This window comes from Callorhinus ursinus, unplaced genomic scaffold (genome assembly GCF_003265705.2).
Source record: "Callorhinus ursinus isolate GAN/ISIS: 27379988/994484 unplaced genomic scaffold, GSC_fseal_2.0 scaffold18, whole genome shotgun sequence".
In the NCBI taxonomy this organism is placed as follows: Eukaryota; Metazoa; Chordata; class Mammalia; order Carnivora; family Otariidae; genus Callorhinus; species Callorhinus ursinus.
Window position 1 is genome coordinate 4,138,639 of NW_027397080.1, and position 24,487 is coordinate 4,163,125.

The 24,487-nt window shown below is 43.7% G+C and overlaps 1 pseudogene; it reads right to left on the reverse strand.

Annotated features, from left to right (window-relative positions):
- Nucleotides 1–10,011: 10,011 nt before the first annotated feature.
- Nucleotides 10,012–10,309, reverse strand: LOC112812280 (small ribosomal subunit protein uS14-like; annotated as a pseudogene).
- Nucleotides 10,310–24,487: the final 14,178 nt, after the last annotated feature.

Here is a 24,487-nt window from a genome sequence, read left to right on the forward strand (position 1 = left end):
TTTTCTCCACATCCTCACCAACACTTGTTTCTTGTGTTTTTGATTTTAGCCATTCTGACAGGTGTGAGGTGATAGCTCATTGTGTGTGTATTTTTTTAAGATTTTATTTATTTATTTGAGAGAGAGAGTGAGCGCGAGCGGGGGGGAGGGGTAGAGGGAGAGGGAGAAGCAGGCTCCCCACTGAACAGGGAGCCCGACGCAGGGCTTGATCCCAGGACCCTAGGGTCATGACCTGAGCCGAAGGCAGACGCTTAACAACTGAGCCACCTAGGCACCTCTAAGGAAGTTTTTAGAAATATTTTACACATTACTTTTGGTTGTTTGTAGCCTGGAGGACAGTCCAAATAACCTAGCCTGCTATAATGGAAACAGAAGTGTTGGATGAAAGAATTTTATTCTTCTAAAAATTACATTAGATAGCCTTTATGGGAAGAGTGACCTGAGAGACCATTTAAATTTGTTTCATTCAGTTATGTTAGTCTTAGTGGTAAATGAAACACGCTGTCATTAGGAGAGGGGTGCACAGCGAATGAAAGCTGAAAAAAATCAATGTGAATTTATGACCTTAAAAATAAGTATCTTTCAAGCTCTGTTACTGAAAGTGACCCAACAGTAGCAGAAGCACAGGGCCATGAAATATGGTTTTGCATATTTGAAACCTGCTAAGAGAGTAGATTTTAAAAGTTCTCATCACAAAGAAGAAAACTGTAACTATGTGTGGTATGAACTAGACTTATTGTGATCATCACGCCATATATACAAATATCGAATCATTATGTTGCACACATAAAGCTGACATGCTGTTATATGTCTATTATACCTCAAGAAAACAAACAGACAAAAGAAGTTGAGACTTAACATCCAGATTTTGATGAATGAGCATCATTCTCTGCTTAAAGAAGTGGGAAAGATTAGAATGATTCTGGAAAATTCTGGAAAATTCCAGAAGCAAGGATAATTTCTGATATGTTTGGATTGAAAGGACTTAAAGAGGCTTTTACTCAACAAGTTGTGACAATCTGAGTGTAAAGAATAGAAATAATAGAAAGAAAAAATTGACTGTAACTGTTTTGAAAAAATTCAGTACATGGAAGTCCACAAGTTCCTAATGACACTCAAAAGACAAAAGTTAATATAAAATGTACAAGAAAGTAGTCACAGTACAAAAGAAGGGATGGGTGTAATCAAATATGCTTAATTTTCATTCCTTATTTAAATGAGCATGAGAATCTTAATATTTAGAGTTTTTGGTGCTTTTTAACTACATGTTGGGTTATTAAACAAACACATTTAGTGTTTTAATCTATGTAAGCAAGAAAGAATGAACACAAACATGCAAATGAGCCAAGAATCCTGGAAAAAATCAGAAAGGTACCAAGATCAAGAAGGAATGTTTGACTGAGGGTTGCTGGAGTGGGGGGTGGGTGGGAGGGATGGGGTGGCTGGGTGATAGACATTGGGGAGGGTATGTGCTATGGTGAGTGCTGTGAATTGTGCAAGACTGTTGAATCACAGATCTGTACCTCTGAAACAAATAATGCAATATATGTTAAAAAAAAAGAAGAAGATAGCAGGAGGGGAAGAATGAAGGGGGGTAAGTCGGAGGGGGAGACGAACCATGAGAGACGATGGACTCTGAGAAACAAACTGAGGGTTCTAGAGGGGAGGGGGGTGGGGGGATGGGTTAGCCTGGTGATGGGTATTAAAGAGGGCACGTTCTGCGTGGAGCACTGGGTGTTATGCACAAACAATGAATCATGGAACACTACATCAAAAACTAATGATGTAATGTATGGTGATTAACATGACAATAAAAAATTTAAAGGGGAAAAAAAAAGAAGGAATGTTTGAAATCATGGGCGAATCAAAAGAACCAAGTTGATAAGGGGTCAGCAATTATTCTGCATCAGTGTCATTTCCAGTAGGATGGAAAAGAGTTCTAGGCTGATAAATTGGCCAAGTTTCTCAAAGAGGAGAAATGATTACACAGGCAGACTCTCATTTAGGTGTTCTTGCTAATTATGATGAGATTCTGACAAGGCCCACTTAAGTATTCCAATAATCCCAACAGAGCAGGTCATTAGATCACAATGATAATCAATTAGGTAACTCTGAACTTATGAAACTTAAGGAGTGTATCATATCTGGGAAAGAGAGGAAATGTCACAGATCTGAATTTTTCGTGAAATCAGTTCCCACTGATGTAGTGAGTGAAATTTTATTCTGAAAGAAGCGCAGGGCAATGACTGGGGACCCAGGTTTGAATCTCCTTGGACCATGCAGCCGGGTCCCATGTTTCAACCAAGAGCTAATAGGTTGACACCCCAGATTGTGCAAACTTAGCTTCTCTGAGGCAGTATTTGTTTCTTCTTTGAGTCTAATAAAAGATGACTATAACCCAAAGAATGTATACATCAGTTGTATCCAAAAGAAACATCTGCAGTGGTGGAAATAATCTATATTGATGCTCCCCACATACTAGCCACCAGCTACATGTAGCTACTGAGCACTTGACATGTAGATAATGGGAACTGAATTTTAAATTAAATTAAATTAAATTAAATTAAATTAAATTAAATTAAATTAAATTTAAATACCATATGTGGTTACTGGCTACTATATTGGAGAAAGCAGGTATAGATATTTTATCCGGCACAATTATTACAGTCATAGGAGATAACCCCAGGAAAGGGGCACATTATTAAAATGTAAATCAGTGGTATTAGTGTTTTTTTAAATGTGTTTCAATATAACAGTAAGAATCAGATTGTGCATGTGATAATTTGGGGGTGTTTAAGATCTTTAAGAAAATCTGATATGAGGGCTACCATCTTAAACACTCAGAAGAAAAATGAGTCAGTAATCAGTTTTTTCATGTTTGTGGAAACCTCCTTTTGATAAATCCATCTGTTGTGATTTGTATTTTGTGTGAGCCATGTGTGACTGAGAGGAATGCTAATGGTTTCAATGTATTAAAAGATGCTAAGTGCTTTGCAGAATTATAAGATCAATAAGCTGCATATTAAACAAAGGGAGTAGTGAGTGTTCCTCTCAAAAGCTCCTAGACACGTTTCTTCCTTTGGATTTTCCTATCCTGACTCCTTACATTTTGTGTTTCTAAATATAGATGCACCTAGCTTGAAGAAAACTCAGAATGCGACTCTGTGACTTCCCACCTTGACCAGTTCTATCCCGGGAATGTAAATGTTTTCAGGAAGGTCCAGTGTTTTTAAGAAGACAGTGTCCTACTATTCTCTCTGCTTAGCCTTTGGAAGTGTACCCCGGTGGCTCACCCGGCTTTGTCCACGTGGAGCTCATCCTACCAGTAAGTTCTGCTGAAGACTCCGTTGCTGGTCCGTTATGCATTTCCCCACTCACAGGCTGGAGGCTTGCTCCGGAGCAGGGACTCTGGAGCCAGACAGATGGAAGGTTGAATCCCAGCTTTACCACTTAAATCTATGTGACCTACGGCTAATGATTCTGAGCTTGGTGATAATGATAAAAATAGCTACTTCTTAATGGGTTTTGTTAGGATTAAATGACCTAGTTAATGTAAAGCCCTTGGCATTATTATTGATTTCTCAATACATATCTGAATTCTGTGTACTCAGTGAATCAGCTCAGATCCTACCTCCACCCACAAGAATCATACTTATGGCCCCTATTGTCTGACTGACCCAAAATGATACGCCACTTTTCGCTCTGACCAAGAGCAACCAACTCTGCCCTTCTTTTTGTAAATTGGAAATTGCAAATTCGGACTGTGTATTAAGCCTACTGTTCCCACATTTAGTTAGTGAGATCTTCCCCTGTCTGTGACTTCTCTGTCCTCGAGCCCTAGCACTGGTAGGTGAACCCCCTGTCAGAGAAAACAAACCACCAGAAGAAACTTGTGTGGACATCCCTAGCTGCCACCAGCACCTTCCAGCATCTGTGGCTCTGGCCTCTGCTCTCTCCCCGTCCCCGTTCTGTGGATGCAGGGTTTGGGCCGCTGTCTCTGGCAACCCGTGCAAACACTTCTGGCTCCTTAGCTTATCTCCCCTCTCTCCGGCATCCTTCCCATGTTCCCACTTCATCATTCCCAGTGGCCAGCGCGTGGGGAAATGGGTCCCTTCTCTGCTCCCTGTTACAGCAGAATTCTACTTAAAGAGTAGGATGTTGTCTCCACTTCCTCTTCTCCCCTGAGCTCTTGAACCCTCTCCAATCAGGCTTTTGCCCCCATGGGGACGAATCTCACCAAGGTCATCAGTGACCTCCCCACTGCTGTAGCCCAAGGTCAATCCTCAGTCTTGCCATACCTGACCCTTTAGTGGGTGTTGGCACAGCTGATCTCTCCCTTCTCAGGAAATGTTTCTCCCTCTGCCTTCCAGGACACCTAGGTCTCCCCATCTCCCACAGCTGCCCTCCCGTCCCGATCTCAGTCCCCCTCCCTGGCCTTCTGCATCTCCCAGCCTCTAAACGCTGTAGGCAGTCCAGGGCCCAGGCTTGGAGCTTTTCTTTCTTCCCCACTTGCTTGGTGGCCATGTCCAGGGAGGTTTCAAATGCCATCTGCATGTGGACAACTCCCAAGTATTGCCTCTCACTCAGGCCTCTCTCCTGGACTCTGCCTTAGGGGTCCAACTTCCTACGAGCCTTTTCCACTAGGCCATGTAATATCTCAAATGTAGAATGTCCCAAATGAACTCTTGGTCTGGCCCCTGAAGCCCGCTCTTTCTCATCTGAGTGAAGGCTTACTCCCTCCTTTTGAGTGCTCAGATCCATCCCCTTGGAGCCTCGGCTGCCCCTGGCTTTTGCTCACCTCACATCCAGTGCTTGAGGAAATCCCGTTGTCTCTACCTTCAGACATACCCGGATATGGCCACTGCTCTCCACCCCCACCCCCCAGCCCGCTGATGTCCCTGCATGGTCTCTCGGGAGTGTTCCTGTGTGAGCCTCTTTCCACCCTTGCTCCCTAGCACGGAGGCCGGGGGGGGCCTGGTTAGGACCTAACCCAGACGTCATCATTCCTGTTCAGAGCCCTCCCCGGCTCCTGTCTCATGCAGAATGACAGCCAAAGTCCAGGCGGTGGCCTCCGCAGCCCTGCATGGCTGGGCCCTGCTGCTCTCTGACCCCGTCTGCTGCCTCCTCCAACCCCACTCTGCTTTTTTTTTTTTTTTTTTAGAAAAAGATACATTTGGTGGCTTTATTCCTCTTGCTACTTAAAAAAGGTGATGTGTTGATGGTTAACATCATACGGGGAAGACCAAGTTCACACTTGGTCCTGCATCATCGGCCGCCGCGTGAGTCTTCTCTGTTGTCACTTGCCTCCACAGTGACAGATTAGGTCCCTGGGAATACTTCTAATGTAGAGGTCCTTAGGTTCAGTCGGCTGGGATGCCACTAGAGCACACTCTGACACTTGAGAGATGCCTCCAAGACCAAGGGATGTGTCTTTATTCTGACCATTCCGGATGTCCGAGCCCAGCTCCAACTTCCCTCTGGGATCACCGTGAACATGGTTGCCCCTCTCTCCTTCCCCCCCGGGAGAGGGCGCTGGGGGCTGGCTGCTGGCCATCTTTCTTGGTAGGGCAGCTCCAGGGGAAAGCACTCTGGAACGCTGGCCTCCCTGCTGCTCTTGACCGTGATGGAGGTGCTCTGGCTTGGGGCTTGCTTCTCACTCATCGCTGCAGCAACCTTCCCTGCGCCTCTGCTCTGTCTGTGTTGGCTTGCTTCTTGGCTGTTTCTTCAATATGCCAGGCTCACTCCCACCTCAGGGCCTTTGCACTTGCCATCCCACATATCTTACTCCTGTACATTTGAGGTTCTTTGGTCTCAGCACGGCTTTACTTGACCCCTGTCTTTAAATTGAGAACTCTCGTCTCCTGATACTTTCTGTTGTCCTTTACTGCATTATTTGTTTATCCGTTTCTCTCAACTCCCATCCCTGTTGGAAGGTAAGCTCCGCGAGGGTCAAGATTTTCCAAGTCCTTGTATGTTTTAAAAATAATCATCTCTAAAACCAAGGCACATAGCAGGCACTCAAAATACTTATTGAACACACGAATGAATGAAGTTAACTGAGCTTAGTTAGCTCTTGTGACAGGCAGAAATTCTTTGAAATAGGATTATTTTCAATTAATTGGTTAAAACCAGAGTTTTAAAAACTGTTTTTAGTGTTTTGTGTAATTAGAGTCCCTTTCTGACAAGGTCTTGTATAATAGAAAAAGATCATTTTTGTGAGATGAAAAAAAAAAGGCTGAAAAGAAACACTTTTAATTTTAAGTTGACGACATGAGACTTCTTCCTCTCTCCTCCAAGTCCTGTATAGATTGCAAATTGTTTTAAGAGGAGAATCACAAAATTAACATTTCTTTTGAATTCCTGCATCCGGACACACAGTGGCACCAAAAAAAATCATTGTAGTTTGAGTACATTGTGATACGTTCAAGCTTCTCATGGTAGGGAAATGGCTTTACTGAGGTTATGCTTTCAGGCAAGACCACTGGGTGGTGGGCATTACTGAACCTCAGAAGCAGGTGGTTGGGGTGGGGGGGCTCCCCCTTTCACATAGGGGAAAACAACGTTCAAAGAGGGTCACTCCCAAAGTCATTCTCTTTGTAAATGGAAGTCAGGATTCGAATGCTGATCTGAGCTTTTTCCAGAAGTCTCATACTCATGTCCAGCCTTGTACAGACATTTGCAGACATTGTCAGGGAACTGATAGCCAGAGAGGAGGGGAGATTTGTTCAGTGTCTGAGGGTACATTGATCCCGGTGACTCTGTCCCCATGGTCACCCTCCTTAGCAGCCTCTCCGCCATCTGGCAGAGCTGGTCTGTCTTCCAATCTCCAAAATGGCTTTAACTTGTTATTGCTTTTCATGGCTTCAAATGCAAGAGTACATTACCAAATAATTCAGAGATGTGTCCCATCCAAACTGATAGCTCCCCATAATGTCCCTTCTAAAGAAAGCCACCGCCATCAGCTTGAAATTACCCTCCATGTGTTTTTGCTCTAGACACACACAGTCCCAAACTGACAAGAGTCACACCGCATGCATCATTTGCTGACCTGCTATTTGCCCTTTCTGGTATCTTCTGGGAATATTTTCATGTCAATAAGTGGTCCAACTTCATTCCAACTGTGGCATACGATTCTACATAGGAAGGCACCATGTGCCATGCTTTATTAAACTAATTCCCTCCTGATGGACCTTTAGGTTGTTTCTTTGGGATACATTTCTATAGATTACCCTCCAAAGTATGGTTTCAATTTTTTGTTTTCACCAACATGTAGACATAGCTCATTTCGTCACCCTCTCTCCAGTGATGTGCTTTAAGAATCTTTCCAGTGGGAAGAGAATCAGGACCCCAGGATCAGCCTGGGGTCCAGAGGGTCAAGGAGCTCATGAGACTTAGCAGGAATGCCAGAACACGATGGGCCGAGCACTTGAGAAAGAGTGTGAGGATGATGGAAACACCACCAACCTGGTCCATCATCTAGCCCCGGCAGAAGATTTCCAGTTCTAGATTCTTTTCACACAGTAACTCGGGGCTCTCCCCTGCTTAAAACCCTCTAGTGGCCCGTAGCTTTATCTAAGGACCTTCCTTCGCAGGGTCTACAAGGCCCTCTGGTGTGACCTCTGCCCCCCATCCTTAATTTGCACCGGAGTCCCACCACACGTTCCACAGTTCTGTTTCTCAAATGGGTACCCTGGGCAGGTGTTACCACTTCCTGTGCAGTTAAGGGTTCTGCCTTCTATCTGTCCCCAGGCCCCTCTGTGAGTCAGGAACACCACCTTATGTTTGGAGATTATGCATGACCTGGGTTGTTGACCAAGGGGCAGCTCCAACGACACTCAGCACAACTTTGGGGTCCAGCTACTTCTGTACCATCATGGGTGTCCTGCAGGAGTTGTCATTGAAAGCTCCTTCCCAGAGAGTGGGGATGGCACTGTTTATGGGGCTCAGGACTGGCTCGATGATGGTCTCTGAGCCTTGGCTTGGTTTCTACGCTGCCTTGCCCTTGCCCAGGACCCACCAGTGTCCTCCATGGAGGATGGCTCCCGGTTCAGCTCCCCTCCCCCACTCAGTGCCCGGGAAAGGTGTGGTTGGTCTTTTCTCTCCTCTCTCCATTCTATAGCTAAGGTTTGAGTTCTGCATCCTTTCCTTTTGAAGTCTCAAGAGACTCTTTTTTCTCCCAGTAAAACCCCAATCTTGCAAATAAATAACTTTGGCTTTCAAAACTATTGTTTCTGACCCGGGATTCAACACAGAAACCTATTTTAAGAAGCTGAAAAATAGAGCATTAAATATTTGCTTTTGCATTCCTGATATAAAAGTTTTAATTATTTTTGCAGCAACCAGGATGCTTCTGACTGGTTTTTGAAACATTTACAGGTAAGTAAATATGGAAAAATAAAGGGCAAGGGTGATTATGTCTATATGTTATCATGTGACAGACAAAACTTTCTTCTTACCACGGGGCCTTTGCACATGCTCTGGCCTCTGGCTTGAATACTTTTCTTCTCCCTCTGCATGATGATGCTCCAAAGCTTCCTCCAGATCTCAGTTCAGTGATCACTCCCTCAGGCAAGCTGACTCTGTCTATTCTCTGGTTCCAAGACCTCTAAGCACCATAAACTCCCCTTCCTTAACATTTATCAGAGTTACAGTTTTACATTTGTTTTCATGGTTTTATGATTAAATGTCTATCTCACCACTAGATTGAACTGCAAGAGGATGAGGACCAAGTCTCTTTCCCTTCCAATGGATCCCCAGCATTTATTTAGCACAAGGCCTGGCGTATTCTTTTTTTTTTTTTTAAGATTTTTATTTATTGATTGAGAGAGAGAGAGAATGGTAGAGAGCATGAGAGGGAGGAAGGTCAGAGGGAGAAGCAGACTCCCCGCTGAGCAGGGACCCCGATGCGGGACTCGATCCCGGGACTCCAGGATCATGACCTGAGCTGAAGGCAGTCGCTCAACCAACTGAGCCACCCAGGCGCCCGGCCTCGCATATTCTTGATATAAGAAAGCAGAAGTGATTGAGAACAGTCACAAACCTTGCCCGTGCTATACCCAGGGGCGTGCTGGAGCTGGCTCATGCCTAGTGGTGGAGCTGTCTGTGCATGTCTGTCCCCAGCTCCGCATCCCGTGATGTCACAACGGCCACGGAATCTGCTATGCTGGCAGTATTTACACCACAGAAATCAGCAAATGCTATGAGCCAGGTCTCCTTTGCTTCTCCTCACTCTCCATCTGTTAAATGTTTACCAGCTCGCCACCGGGTACATCTGGTTTCTGGAAGTTTTTCTCCTTAACGTCTATAGTCACTTCCACACTTTTGATGCAGTTATGTTATTTTCATTTGCCCATGGTCAGTTCTTTGTCAGATTTTCTTCCAATGAGCGTGCATCCTTTATTCTACGTAGGCATGCAATGTAAAATCAACCAGAATTGAAATGTGTGAGAGTTGAATGACTGCCATCATAGAACCTACAGATTTTGCTGCAGATCATTCCACCAAAGCGTGTAGGGATTTCAGGGAGCACATGGAGGCAGAAGGCAGACGTCCCTGTTTTCTCTGCTGAGAAACTATAGGTGTGTTCATCTAGTGGCGGCGTGAGGATATGAGACAGGCAGTGTGCAGAGGGGCAGGAGAGCTCCGCTCGGTGCCCCATTCCACCGTGTCAGGGCTGTGCAGCTCTGGGAAGTCCCCTAGTCTCTCTGGTTCTGTTTCCCCAAGTGAAACCTGATAGGGTGGAGTTGAATGATTCAATTAAAGGCTTTGCTGAAAACAGGTGTGGGCAAGGTTAACCACGTAGCCTCCAGGTAGAGAAAAGTTGAAGGCTGTGCTTAGCACAGTTGGGTGGACTGGTGACACTCTGCTTGGGGACACCAGAGCACAGGTGAGAAAGACACCACTGTGCCTGCATTCCCCTGAGTCCTTGGGGGCAGGCAGTGGTGCAGTGGGGGCACCTGCCATGCACCAAACTTTGAGCCAGGTGCTTTGCTTTTTTTTTTTTAAGCACTCATAATTGGAGTATTTTTATTTTATGTACAATGAGTTGGCATTAAAGTAGGTATCTTGGATATCTGCAGTTAAGGTAGGTTATCCTGGATGACCAATTCAAGGAAGTTCACTTAATCCGACTTAATGAAGCCTATATCCCTCGCGTACTGACGGAAATACTGGGGCACATATTGAGGCCGTATTTCTGGATGAGACCGTGCCAGTTTGAGCAGACGTGGCAAGAACGAGAACCCTGGCCAGATTTCCTCGGGTGGCTCCAGTAGAGCTGCTGGTGACCCATCTTGCTCTCTCGGATGCAACGAGGCAAAAGGGAAGTGCTTTGCTTCTTAACTCCCTCATAATATTCCTGCCCCCAAGAGGTTATTCTCTTCACGATGGGAGTGGGAGATTCAGGAAGGGGGATTGCAGCTTGATGGGAGGGTGACAGCCTGGTAAATTGGAAGTTTAAAGTGATGCATCAAGATACATTTCATAGTGAGGGGCCAGTCCCAGACGTTCATTTTCAAAGGTGATATAATAAAATTGGCTCGATGACTCTTAATGCCCTCGCCCGTGGCAAGTGTCCTAAAAGGCCAGACTGCAACCACTGGTGGAGAAGACTTTTAGAGAGAGCTGTAGGTGGGCTGTAGGCCCCCCAACACGAAGGGGGAAAAGTGGGGGTCGTGGTGTACCAAGAGGTACATCGGGAGTGGTCTGCCCCGGTGAGGGGAAGCATTTACAAGTGAAGGATGTCTGAGTGTTTTGTATACACCAGCTTTGGGCCATGTGCACAAGTGGCTGCAGATGGAGTCAGGATAGGTCCCATCTGACAGGTCTGCTGGAGGAACAGACACATGGGGGATGCTAGACCAAGAGAATGGCAGGTGAGAGTCCCTCTGTGATGGGTCGGGGGCCATCCCCGAAGAAACTACAGAAACACCCATCAAAGGAAGGGTCAACTTTAAAACACCTGGCTGCCGCAGAGAGCCCCGAGGCCGCAGGCATCATGTGCATCAAATAAGAACTTTTCTGTCTTTTCCTAACCTGCTCCCTTCTCACTGCAGACCTCGGGTGGGGTGGGAGAGAGAGGAAAGAAGCCTGCCCGGGGCTTCCCACATGCACTGGTCTAAGCTCGGCAGAGGGGGAGCAAGTAGCTGTAATGTTTAATGGATTTGGAAGCGTTGATAACTGGACACCCGAATGAGTGCATGGGGCACCCTGTGTTACCCAAGAGGGACCGGAGCGTGGAAGACAAGAATACAGTTGCTTTGGGCCATGAGTCCTGCTTGTTCAACACAGTGCTACATAAAGAACCTTCTAACAGTGAGAACTCTTTACCCCACTAGGTCCCAAGTGTCAAGAGCACCAGGTTGTGGCTTCTGTCTTGCTCATCCCTGCATCTTCAACACCTGGCGCATACACCATATACCAGCCCATAAATATCTGTTGAAGGAATTGGGAAGTATTAATAAAGCTGGTTGGGCTGCATTGTGAAGGGCTGAGTTTGTTTGTTTGTTTCTTTTTTTTTAAGATTTTATTTATTTATTTGGGAGAGAGAGACAGAGAGTGAGAGGGAGAGACAGAGAGTGTGCATGAGCCGGGGAGGGGCAGAGAAGCAGACTCACCACTGAGCAGGGACTCAATCCCAGGACCCTGGGATCATGACCTGAGCTGAAGGCAGATGCTTAACCGACTGCGCCACCCAGGTGCCCAAAGCGGTGAGTTTCTTGGGGGGAGCAGAATGGAAGCAGGTGGTCCCTGTGGTGGTCGTGCTTTGTGGAGGGTCTTGATTTGCTCAGAAAACTGGCCAGATGGTGCCTACGTTTCCTGTCTGCACTCTGGGTACATGGTCTAAGCTCTGGCACGGCTCCCTTACTTTAACAGTAAGGAGCTGACACCTAAACCCAGGATAAGGCCAGGGCGTAGAGAGGGTGTGCTCTTTGTTTCTGCTGTTGCTTTTTAGCAAAAATGAAATTATGGAGCAAAGTGCCAATCTTTGTGATTGGTGTTTACACATACTATCTCTCATCCTTGAAACAAACCTGAAAAGCAGGTATTATTTTTAATCCTTAACCTCAGGAAGGTTAAGTGATTTACCCAAGGCCACTACCCCAGCTAGCAAGTTGCCAAGATGGGAGTCAAGTAGAGGATGATTCTCTTTAGGAGATGGCGTGTGGGTTCTGTGATAACCTCTCCTTATTAATGAGGCGGGAAGCTTTCTCAGGCGCATGGGCCCAATGTTCAGGTGGTTTGGGGGAAATCATGTGTGGTTTGAGGACTGCAGGAGGCAGGTTTATGAGAGGAAAGAGGGTACACATTCTGAGTGCTTTGGGGCCAAGGAAAGGAAAGGTATGGGAGGACTCAAGCCCCTTACCTGCCTCTGCAGGTGGGCACTGGGACATGCTGGGTGGCAATGGATTCAGGAACAGGAGCTAAAGCCCACTGTGTATTAGGATCTCTGTACATTTTGAGGAGTGGCCAGAGGGTTTCTCCAGGCCTGAGAAGGCATGGCAGTGGATATCAGGGCCACACCGCTGGGAGAGATTTAGGGTATAGATGCCATTCTAGCCAAATGTATCTCCTTTTATTTGCCAAGCACACCACAGGAAAGCACACGTCCTAAGCGCCCAGCTCAGTGACTTACTGCAAAGTGGGTGCTCCCGAGCGGCTACCATCCAGGTCAAGAAACAGACCATAGTGAATGCAGACCCCCGAGTTCTGTTTCTCCCGGTAGTCACCAATCCCCCCACAGGTAACCGCTACGCTGCTTTCCAACCATAGGTAGCTTTCCCTGGTTTTGAAATTTCAACAAAAGGAACCACGCAGTACGTATTTTTTGTGTCAGGGACTTCTCTTGGTCGGCATGATGTCTGTGAGGTCCGTCTCGGCCACTGCTTGCAGTAGGCTCCGTTCTATCGCTGTCCAGTAGTTCACTGCAGGGCTTGACCACTCTTTCTTTTTTCCATTCTACCAATAACATTTTTTCCCAGTCTGGGACTATGACAAATAAATGCTGTAGGGGTGCCTGGGTGGCTCAGTCGGTGAAGCATCTGCCTTCGGCTCAGGTCATGAACCCGAGGTCCTGGGATCGAGTCCCATGTTGGGCTCCCTGCTCAGCGGGGAGCCTTCTTCTCCCTCTGCTTCTGATCTCTCTCTCAAATAAATAAATAAGATCTTTAAAAAAATGCTGTAGACATTACTGTACCCATCTTTTGGCATGCATATGTCCATTTTCTCTTGTGTGTACCTAGAAATGGAAGTATTGGGTCCTAGTGTACATATGTTCACCTTTACCAGATGGCACTGAACAGTTTTCTGAAGTGAATATACCAATTTACACACCCACCAGCTGTGTAGGAAGGTTCCAGCTTATTCACATCTTTGGCAATACTTAGTAATAGTCCATTTATCTATCCGTCTATTGTGTTCTGAGAGTTTTTACCATAAAGAAGGTTGGATTTTGTCAAATGCCCTTTCTGTGTCAATTGAGATGATTGTGTGGGTTTTTTCCTCTTTGTTTTACTAATGTGATGCACTACATTGATTAATTTTCTTATGTTGCACCACCCTTGCATTCCTGGGATAAATCCCTCTCGGTCATGGTAAATAATCCTTTTAATGCTGTTGGGTTGGATTTGCTAATTTGTGTTGAAGATATTGCATCTATAGTTGTAAGTGGCATTGGTCTGTAACTTCCCCTTTTTAATTTTTTTGGATGTCATGCTGGCCTCATAGAATGAATTAGGAAGTGTTCCCTCCTCTTCAATTTTTTGAAAGAGTTTGAGAAGGATTGGCATTAATTCTTTAAAGTTTGGTGGACCTAACCAGTAAATTAATTTGGGCCTGTGCTTTTCTCTGTGGGAAGTTGTCTTTTTTTAAAAATTATTATTACTAATTTAATATCTTTACTTGTTACAGGTTTATTCAGATATTTTGTTTCTTCTTGAGTCAGTTTTGGCAGTTTGTGTTTTTCTAGGAATTTGCTCATTTCATCTGGGTTATCCCCAAATTTAGCTGATCCTTGATGTATGCGGTGTTATTCAGCCATTTAAAATGACCCTGTAAACAAGTATTTAATGATAGGGAAAAATGCTCACAGCATATCATTAAATGAAAAAACCAGGTTTCAAAATATTATTACGTTCTGATTCCAGGTTTGTAGAACGCATAGTATAACAGTCCAGAAGAACATGTTCAGGGAGATTAGCAAGGGGTGGTGGGATTACTGGCGGTTTTTTTTTTTTTTTTTTTACAGGGTGATATGTACAATCTTCTTTGGGTTTCTCTGTATTTTCTAAAGTTTCTCAGTTAAATATGCCACTTTTGTAATATGAAATAAATGATAAAATTTTGTTTTTAAATTTATTTCAACTGAGGTTCATTCACTGGGGTTAAGATTCTGTGTCTTCAGTGTGACCCATGATTACAACCAATTTTCAGGCTGTGAACCCTCAGCAGAGCTCTAGTCTGTTAGATAACTAATTATCACCTTGAAAAGATGCGAGGGGGGCGGCATGGTCCTAAGAGAACTAGACAGGCAGGTTGTGGTGGTTGTTTTCCGTTTGTTTGTTTTTAGAAGGGGGAAGACGGAAGGAGAGAGAGAATCTCAAGCAGACGCCCCACTGCACATGGAGCCCGATGCGAGGCTCAGTCTCACGACCCTGAGACCATGACCTGAGCCGAAATCAAGAGTCAGTCACTAAGCGACTAAGCCACCCAGGCAACCCTGGTTTTTAAAATCAATCAATCAATTAATTAATTAGTCTATCTATCTATTTATTTATTTATATTTTTAAGTAATCTCTACACCCAGTGTGGGGCTGGAACTCACGACCATGAGATCAGGAGTTGCTTGATCCACCGATGGAGCCAGCCAGGCGCCCCTGGATTGGTTTTGAGGAAGGGATTGGAAAGGCCGGTGGGGTATGACTGAGGGGGCAGGGCTGAGCTTGACCTCGGCAAGAACCAGGAGTTAGAAGCCAGGAAAGTGGGGTGGAGAGGAGCAGCGGGAGGGGTGGGAGAAGAACCTTCCAACTTTGTTTACAACCTGTCCTAACATCAGTGCAGGTCTGGAATTTTGGGTCCTGAGTTTATGCAATCTAGGATGCCCTCTTTCAGAAAAATGACTCATGAATATAAAGTTAAGTACCAAAGTGTTTTCTTAGAAGGAAAAAAAAAAAGAAATCACAGCAAATCGCTGGGTCCAGGAGCTCTAGGACCCTTTCTTCTGGGAGTTCTTTCAGCCACTGACCAGAACTGCATGTATATTGTTTCTGATTACCACCTGGCTTCCCCTCTCCTTCTGGAACCTTCCACCATTCCCAACACCTCCAGCTCACACAGGGATTTAGCTGCCTGAGGGACCCTGAAATACCAGTCTCAGTAGCTTCATGGGAACTCTGCTTCTGCTGGTCTTTCTCACTACAAGCCCTTTCAAGTCTTCTCCTGGTTAATTCTTGTACTTTTAGGTAGTGAAACTACAGGACAGCAGTGACTGAATTCTTGTGGGCTTATCCTGGCCTGTGGGCTGCTCGTCCCTCAAGCCCTACCCTTCTCTTAAAGCAGAGGCTTTTATTTCTTTCCTGCTCTTCCTGGAAGAAGAAGGGAAACTGAAACCAGGACTTGCTAAAGAGGAGGTCTATGGTTCTGTCCAAAACAAAGGCTATGGAAACCAGGTAAATTGTATTAATTTATCTTTTCCTCCTCTCTGATATGATGCTGGGTGATTCAGAATTTATTCCAACTGTCAAATCTTGATTTCTCAAGTGAGGAAATTGTAGGTCAAGGGGTCACACAGATAGGCCCAGATTTTTTTTTTTTTTTTAATATTTAGGTGAAATATGCAGCCGAGCCTTCCAAGTGTTCAGGGAAGGTGTCACTAGAAAATATATTTCCCTGGATCGTAGATTTCCAAGTAATACTGAGTATCATGTGTCATTTTTTTTTTTTAATCTGAGAAATTCAACATGCAGAGCAAACATTTATTACTTAAGCCTCATACCACTTCTGTGGAGAAGGTTCAGCAGACATTATCTTTGTTGCACAGGTGGGAAAAACCGAAGCATGATGAGGTTTACAGGGATATATGTCAGGCTTGTAGAGCGAAGCTGAGCTAGCACGGAGGCTCCTGCCAGTCACTTCCTCTTCTCCCTTCCCTGTTCAATGGCTCAGGAGAGAAAGTGTGAGCATGCTTGTGTAACCGGCTCCTTTGTCCAATTAAGGCAGGATGCCTACCACCTTCTGCTCTTGCTCTTTGTGGGCTGGAAAAGTCCATGGCACTCTTTTGGTTGTGAGGAACAGAAATCCAGTTGAGTAAACATGACCTGGAAAGGGGGACTTTGCTAGAAACGCTTAGGGGTGTCTCATGGATGTCCAGAGTGGGAACATAGCCACCTCAGGAAGAACCGAACCAGGGAGCTGGAAAGGGTCTGGACATTCTTTCCCTCCATCCCTCACCTCTGTTTTGGTCTTTATCGCTGGTGACACACGTTCTCTATCTCTTCCATTCATGGAAGAGAGCATGGCTTCTGACTTTTAGCTACAGGCAGGGACTAATTCACTGGGCTTCTCTGTGCCAGTGGGAGAGAATCTGATTGCCCCAGGGACGGGTGCTCTCCTGGGTCCCATCCTACACAGTCACATGGTCCCAGTGTGGCTGCCAGCAGCCTGCCCTGGGGGATCGGAGGCAGTTCCAAGAAAAAGGGGAGGGTTATGAGGAGCTGGGCCAATCATCCCTAAAATGCTTATTTTAGGTGGAAATTTTATGAGAGCATTGGAGACCTCCTTAAGGTCTTCCACAGGGGCATCCATTTTCACTTGACGATTCTTCACTTTGATTCACTTACTCAAAATAGCACAGCAGGATCCTCCCTCAGAAGACTGCCTGGTCCTTCCACTGCTTTCTGAACATCCACAATGTGTGACTAGCATCGGTGACAGCAGTGCCTTTAAGATGCTCGGACATCCTTTAAAGGAAGTTGTTTTGGTCCCTCAAAGTGCAAGGTGAAACTGCCTTCAGCAATACAGTGGCCTGGAGGGGCTGGCAAGATTCTTTGAAAAGCTTCATAAGGAAAGCAGAATTTAATTATTAATTCTAATAAATACTGCTGAGGCATGGGGATGCATTAATGGATAAAATATCATCCCTGCCATCAAGGAAAGGCAGTCTATTGGGGGTAAAACACATACACAAACCGGTAATTAACATACAGTGTGGCAGGATGGAAGGGTATACGTAGGGAAGGGAGGGTGGACGGGGACCGTGGCAACATGCAGAGGTGTTCATCATCATCAGACTTGGGCTGAGGGGCAAGACTTGGAGAGAAGGGGGAGGGCGGTGGTTATGGGGCAGTTTCTGGGAAGCAAGGGGATCTGAGCTGTCTTGAAGGACTCAGAGGTTTTCCAAGTCAATGAGGAGAGAGAAGAGAATGGCTTCGAGAATAAGTCAGAGAAATAGGACTAACCCCTCCAAAAGGCACACACAGGTAGCTTTTAGTATAGGTAAGTCCATCCTGTATGCTCAGGAAATTCGCTGATAGACACACTGTCAAGTGTACACACACACACACACACACACACACACACACACACTTAGCCTAGTGGGTGAAGGAAATTAGGGTCAAGGCCAAGACCTTAAGAACCTTTTGTTCTGTTTGTGCTCTGATTATATTTTCTAATGTAACTTGAGAGAAAATGTGGTCATCTCATCCAGTTCATTTTAAAATTTTAAGTAAAATGGGCTTGATATTTTTGAAAGGCTATTGTTTGGTCCATGTGATGGTTAATTTTGTATGTCAACTTGCCTAGATACCCACGGTATCCAGATATTTGGTCAAATACCAGTCTGTATGTGCTGTGAACATTTTCTAGGTGAAATTAACATTGAAGTCAGTAGACTTTGAGTAAAGCTGATTACGCTCCATGATGTGGGTGGGCCTTATCCAATCAGTTGAAGGCCTTTACAGAAAAAGACTGAGGTCCCCCAAGGAAGAAGCAATTCCGTCTCCAGACAGCTTTCAGACTCAAGCTGCACCATCAGCTCTTCCTTTGGCCTCCAGGCTGTTGGCTTGCCCTGCAGAGTTTGGACTTTTGTCAGTCTCCAGTTCCTTAAAATCGGTCTCTAACCTATTAGTTCTGCTTCTTTAGAGAACTCTTGACTCATACAGTGTGTCTACTTGTATCCTGTAAGGTTTTATTTTTGTTTATTTATCTTAAAGAAGAACTCCATGCTGTCTGCTGTACTATCTTATGTACAACTAAAGAAAGAGGCTAGAAAGTGGGATTTGATGTCGGTCTCCAACAGAGGTTACCTGTAAGGAGGCGCTCTGGGGAACTTTTGAACTGAGCTGCCCGCACTGTTTCTTTCACTGCCCATTCATAGTTTCACTTAAACGCTTGCCCACACTGTAAGAACAGAGTTTTTTCTTTTCTTTCTCCTTCTTCCCTCTCTCTACCTCCCTCCTGTGCACAGATAACCCATGTTACTGACATGATCGTATAGAGTTATACACACTCACATACTATTTTTGTCTTTATAGTTTTTGTTATATAATCTCTAGATCTGGCTTCCCCCACTTAGTAGTACTGCCTGGAAATCTCTCCAACGATGTGGGCAGAGACGAAGCCTATGTTTTACTTGCCGCATTACATTCCATAGCGTGCACGTGACAACTCTTCTTCAACCAGTTCCCAATGACAGCCTTGCACTTCGTTTTGAAAAATTTTTTTGCCTCCACAGTGCTGCAAAGAACATCCTTGTACATATGTCCCTGCAAATTTTACCACCACTTAATTACTTCCAAAATATGCCCAATTAACCTGCTTTGGTAGAAAAAACAAAATGTGCTGTGATTTTTTAATAAAATACCATTTAATTAATCACCCTGAGAACAGATTGGGCTTTCAATATCTTTATTTATATTTAATTTCTCATATTTTGGCATCTCTCAATATGTTCCTCTTGTACTTAAGGAAAGCTACAGGGGCCCCCAGCACAGTGTTATTAAAAACTCAACTTTCAAGAAGTTTATTTAATAGTTTAGATTAAAAAAATAAAATGTTTCCCCTTGCCTCCTCTCCCCCAATTTGGAACATAGTTTTAAGATGTGCACATTTTAAGGGTATGACTATACATGAGTTGTTTCTAATTGTATACATGGCATTTGATAGACAGTTGTCTCGGATCGTCATTTTATTTTATTGTTTTTATTCAAGTACACTTGACGTAAAGCATTATATTCGTTTCAGGTCCGACATATTAATAGAATAGTTCTATACATTGCTCAGTGCTCACCACGATGAGTGTGGTCACCGTCTGTCTCCATACAACACTATTATGATACTGTTTACTATATTCCCCTATCCTTGAGTCTCAGATCATCTTTTAGAAAATCTTATAAACCGGAACAGAACAGGTACCTGCCAACTGTCTTCTTGCAACAGTCACAAAGATTGTAAGTAATGATATCTTTTAGGAAAAAAAGTAGAATTTGGTGCTTGTTGCTGCAGAATTCCAACTGGAGTCCAGAGGCACAGCGAGCCATGCTAGCGCCTTCAAATACCACCATGGGCAACGGAAGCAACAGGGTCAGTTTGGGGTAGTAATTCATGGAAAGGTTCGTGCTCCGAAACGGGAAATCCCAGTTCTAAAATCATTCAAAATACAAAAATATATTCTCATAAAGTTTTTGTCATGGATTTTTATTTCTATGAATATGAATCGACAGAAACCTAAATGTCCAATAATAGGAGAAAGGTTAGTTAATTGTGGAAAGATGGGATGGACTGTTCCACAGACAGAAAGGAAGGACCGCATAGCCATACTGACTTAGCCGAAGAACGCAGACTGCAGAGTTACGTGTGCGAATCGGTTACAACGACACTAAAACATACACAAGCATAAAAGACTAGTGAGAAATAGAATAGGTGAGTGTATGGCATTTTGGGGAGAGGAGAATTTTTTTTATTGTTATGTTAATCACCATATATTACATCATTAGTTTTTGATGCAGTGTTCCATGATTCATTGTTTGTTCATAACACCCAGTGCTCCACGCAGAACGTGCCCTCCTCAATACCCATCACCAGGCTAACCCATCCCCCCACCCCCCTACCCTCTAGAACCCTCAGTTTTTCAGAGTCCATCATCTCTCATGGTTCGTGGGGAGAGGAGAATTTTAAGCGATCACTATTTCCCAACTTTTCTATAATTGTGTTGTATTACTTCTATACTTTGTTTTTCCAACCAATTAATCAGTATCTATGAAGAGCCCACTAAGCCACTTAGATGTGGCTTCTCCTCCACATTTAGTCATGGTTTAGTCATGGAGTTTATTCTGCTGGTCTTTGGGTCGTTTTCTGGCTTATTTACACCGATGTGAGTGTTCTCTAGTTGTTTCTAAGGGACGAGGTGAGCCTGGGGTCCTCCTACTTTGCCGTCTTCCTGGAAGTCTCTTACTTCTATAATTTTTTTTAAAGATTTTATTTATTTGAGAGAGAGAGCGAGAGCGAGTGCACGAGAGAGGGATAGAGCAGAGGGAGAGGGACAAGCAGACTCCGTGCTGAGCTTAGAGCCTGACACAGGGCTCAATCCCATGACACTGAGACCATGACCTGAGCTGAAATTAAGAGTCGGTTGCTGAACTGACTGAGCCACCCAGGCACTCCTATACTTTTTTTTTTTTTTTTTAAGAGAGAACCAATTAAGACAATAGATTTCTGATGAGATTACAAATTCACCCTTATGAACCAGTGAGAATTCTTTGGATCTGAAGTGACATAAATGTGGCGACAATACAGGTTTTCATAGCAACAGCATCTTTTGAAGACAAAGAATATTTGATAACAGATAATACAAGAAAGAAAGATTTTGATTGTTTTGTTTCGGTTTTTCCATGTATTAACTAGGAAGTAATTCAATCACACAATATCACAATCTATAAATAGAAAGAGGGAGAGGACGGGGTTAACTGTGCTGAAGAAATTATTAATTTTTTTTTCTTTTAAAGATTTTATTTATTTAAGAAAGAGAGACCACAAGCAGGGGGAGTGGGAGGCAGAGGGAGAGGGAGAAGCAGGCTCCCCACGGAGCAGGGAGCCCGATGTGGGGCTCGATCCCAGGACCCTGGGATCATGACCTGAGCCGAAGGCAGATGCCCTACCGACTGAGCCACCCAGGCGCCCCTGTGCTGAAGAAATTGTGATGAAATGCAGAAAAATGTGGAGAGTGACAGCAAGCACCTGTGCACCCTGCAACTAGCTCTGGCAAGACCGCGTATTTCCCTTTTCTCGCTTATGACAAAAAAATCCAAAGATTGAGTTGAAGCCCTTGAGAACTTCTTCCTTATCCCATTTCCCCTTTTCCTTGCCCAGAGATAATCAACAATTTTAGGTTTTATCATTCCCATGCATATTTTAATATAATCACTACATTTGTGTGTATCCGAATTATAGATAGCATAATTTTCAAACTTATTGCCAATACTATTGTCCCAAGCACATCATTCTGCGACTTGCTTCTGCACTCAGCGTCATGTCTTAACATTTATGGACATACGTAGCTTTAGTTTATCTATTTGCCTAGTATAGAGTAGTTCGCTGAAGAAGCATGTCATTATTTATCCTTTCTTCTATTTATGGACATTTAGGTTCTTCCCATTGTATGCTTTCATTACAATGCTGCAGTGAACATTCTTTTTTTAACTGGGGTAATTATTATTATTATTTTAATTCCAGCATAGTTAACGTACAGCGTTATATTAGTTTCAGGTGTACAACATAGTGATTCAACACTTCCATACAACACCCAGTGCTCATCATAAGGGCGCTCTTCAACCTCTACTTATTTCACTCATCCCCCTACCCCTCTCCCCTCGGGTCACCATCACCTTGTTCTCCATAGTTAAGAGTCTGTTTCTGGTTTGTCTCTTTTTTTCTTCATTTGTTTGTTTTGTTTCTCAAGTTCCACATGTGTGAAATCATATGGTATTTGTCTTTCTCTGACTGACTTATTTCGCTAAGCATTATACTCTCTAGCTCCATGCATGTTGTTGCAAAAGGCAAGATTTCATTCTTTTTTATGGCTGAGTATATTCCATTATATATTCTATAATATTATATATATTACATGTATCATATAACATGTATTATACATTGGATATATTTATATTATAAATATTATGTATATATCTCACATCCTCTTTATCTGCAATTGACATTCTTGTCTGCTTCCACACACGTATGAGTTGCTCTGCAGTACACACTTAGGAGAGAAACTGCTGGGCTGCAGAGTAGCTTCTAGAAGATAAGGTCAGGTTATTCTCCAAGGTGGTTGTACCAGTTTATACTTCCATAAGCAGTATGCGGGAGTGCAGTTCTTGTGGCTAGCTATAACTAGTCCCCTCTGCTCAGTGTTAACAATTTTTTTAAATTGAAGTACTGTTGACTTACAATGTTACATTAGTTTCAGGTGTACCACACAGTGATTTCACAGGTGAGTGCGTTACTCCATACTCACCACGCTAACACAGTCCCCATCTGTCACCAAACCATGTTATTGCAGTATGATTTTTTAAAATAATTTTTTATTGTTATGTTAATCACCATACATTGCATCATTAGTTTTTGATGTAGGGTTCCATGGTTCATTGTTTGTGCATAACACCCAGTGCTCCACGCAGAACGTGCCCTCTTTAATACCCATCACTAGGCTAGCCCATCCCCCCACCCCCCTCCCCTCTAGAACCCTCAGTTTGTTTTTCAGAGTCCATCGTCTCTCATGGTTCGTCTCCCCCTGCAGTATGATTGACTATATTCCCTACGCTGTGCTTTTCATCTCTGTGACTTAGTTATTGTATAATTGGAAGTTTGAACCTCTCAATCCCCTTCAACTATTTTGCCAATAAAATTTTTAATTTTCACAATCTCATGTTGTAAAATGTACTTGGCAACTTTCTGATTCCCGGGGTGCTCATATATTTTTTCATTGATTATGGTCCACTCAAGTTTGCTCTTCTATGAATTGTCTGTGAGGTCCTTTTCTCACTTTCTCATTGTATTGTTTGTCATTTCGTTATCAAACTGTAGATGTTCCATATGAATTTTGGACACCGATCCTTTGTCAGTTATATGCATCACAAATATTTCCTTTCATTTTGCATCTTTAACTTTGTTTATGATAACTTTTGTTGGACATAATAGTTAATTTTAATGACAAATATATCAGTATTTTACATTATGGTTGGTCCTTTTTGCTTCTCATTTAAGAAATCTTTTTTTTATTGTTATGTTAATCACCATATATTACATCATTAGTTTTTGGTGCAGTGTTCCATGATTCATTGTTTGTTCATAACACCCAGTGCTCCATGCAGAACGTGCCCTCCTCAATACCCATCACCAGGCTAACCCATCCCCCTACCCCCCTCCCCTCTAGAACCCTCAGTTTGTTTTTCAGAGTCCATCATCTCTCATGGTTCGTCTCCCCCTCTGACATACTCCCCTTTTCTTCCTCTCCTGTTATCTTCTTCTTTTTCTTTTTTCTTAAAATATGTTGCATTATTTGTTTCAGAAGTACAGATCTGTGATTCAACAGTCTTGCACAATTCACAGCGCTCACCGTAGCACATACCCTCCCCAATGTCTATCACCCAGCCACCCCATCCTTCCCACCCCCAACCACTCCAGTAACACTCAGTTTGTTTCCTGAGATTAAGAATTCCTCATATCAGTGAGGTCATGTGATACATGTCTTTCTCTGATTGACTTATTTCACTCAGCATAACACCCTCCAGTTCCATCCACGTCGTTGCAAATGGCAAGATCTCATTCCTTTTGATGGCTGCATAATATTCCATTGTGTATATATACCACATCTTCTTTATCCATTCATCTGTCGATTGGCATCTTGGCTCTTTCCACAGTTTGGCTATTGTGGACATTGCTGCTATAAACATTGGGGTACACGTACCCCTTCGGGTCCCTACATTTGTATCTTTGGGGTAAATACCCAGTAGTGCAATTGCTGGATCGAACGGTAGCTCTAATTTCAACTGTTTGAGGAACCTCCATACTGTTTTCCAGAGGGGTTGCACCAGCTTGCATTCCCACCAACAGTGTAGGAGGGTTCCCCTTTCTCCACATCCCCGCCAACATCTGTCGTTTCCTGACTTGTTAATTTTAGCCATTCTGACGGGTGTGAGGTGGTATCTCATTGAGGTTTTGATTTGGATTTCCCTGATGCCGAGCGATGTTGAGCACTTTTTCATGTGCCTGTTGGCCATTTGGATGTCTTCTTTGGAGAAATGTCTGTTCATGTCTTCTGCCCATTTTAAGAAATCTTTTTAAAAATACTTCTTTCTTTGCAACCTTAAATGTATTCTATATATTTTTTGAAATTTTAAAGTTTTAATTTTAAGTCTTTACCTGGAATTTATCTCATATAATGTGAATTAATGATTAGATTTTAATTTTTTCTTTTGGATGTGTCACAGCATAAATT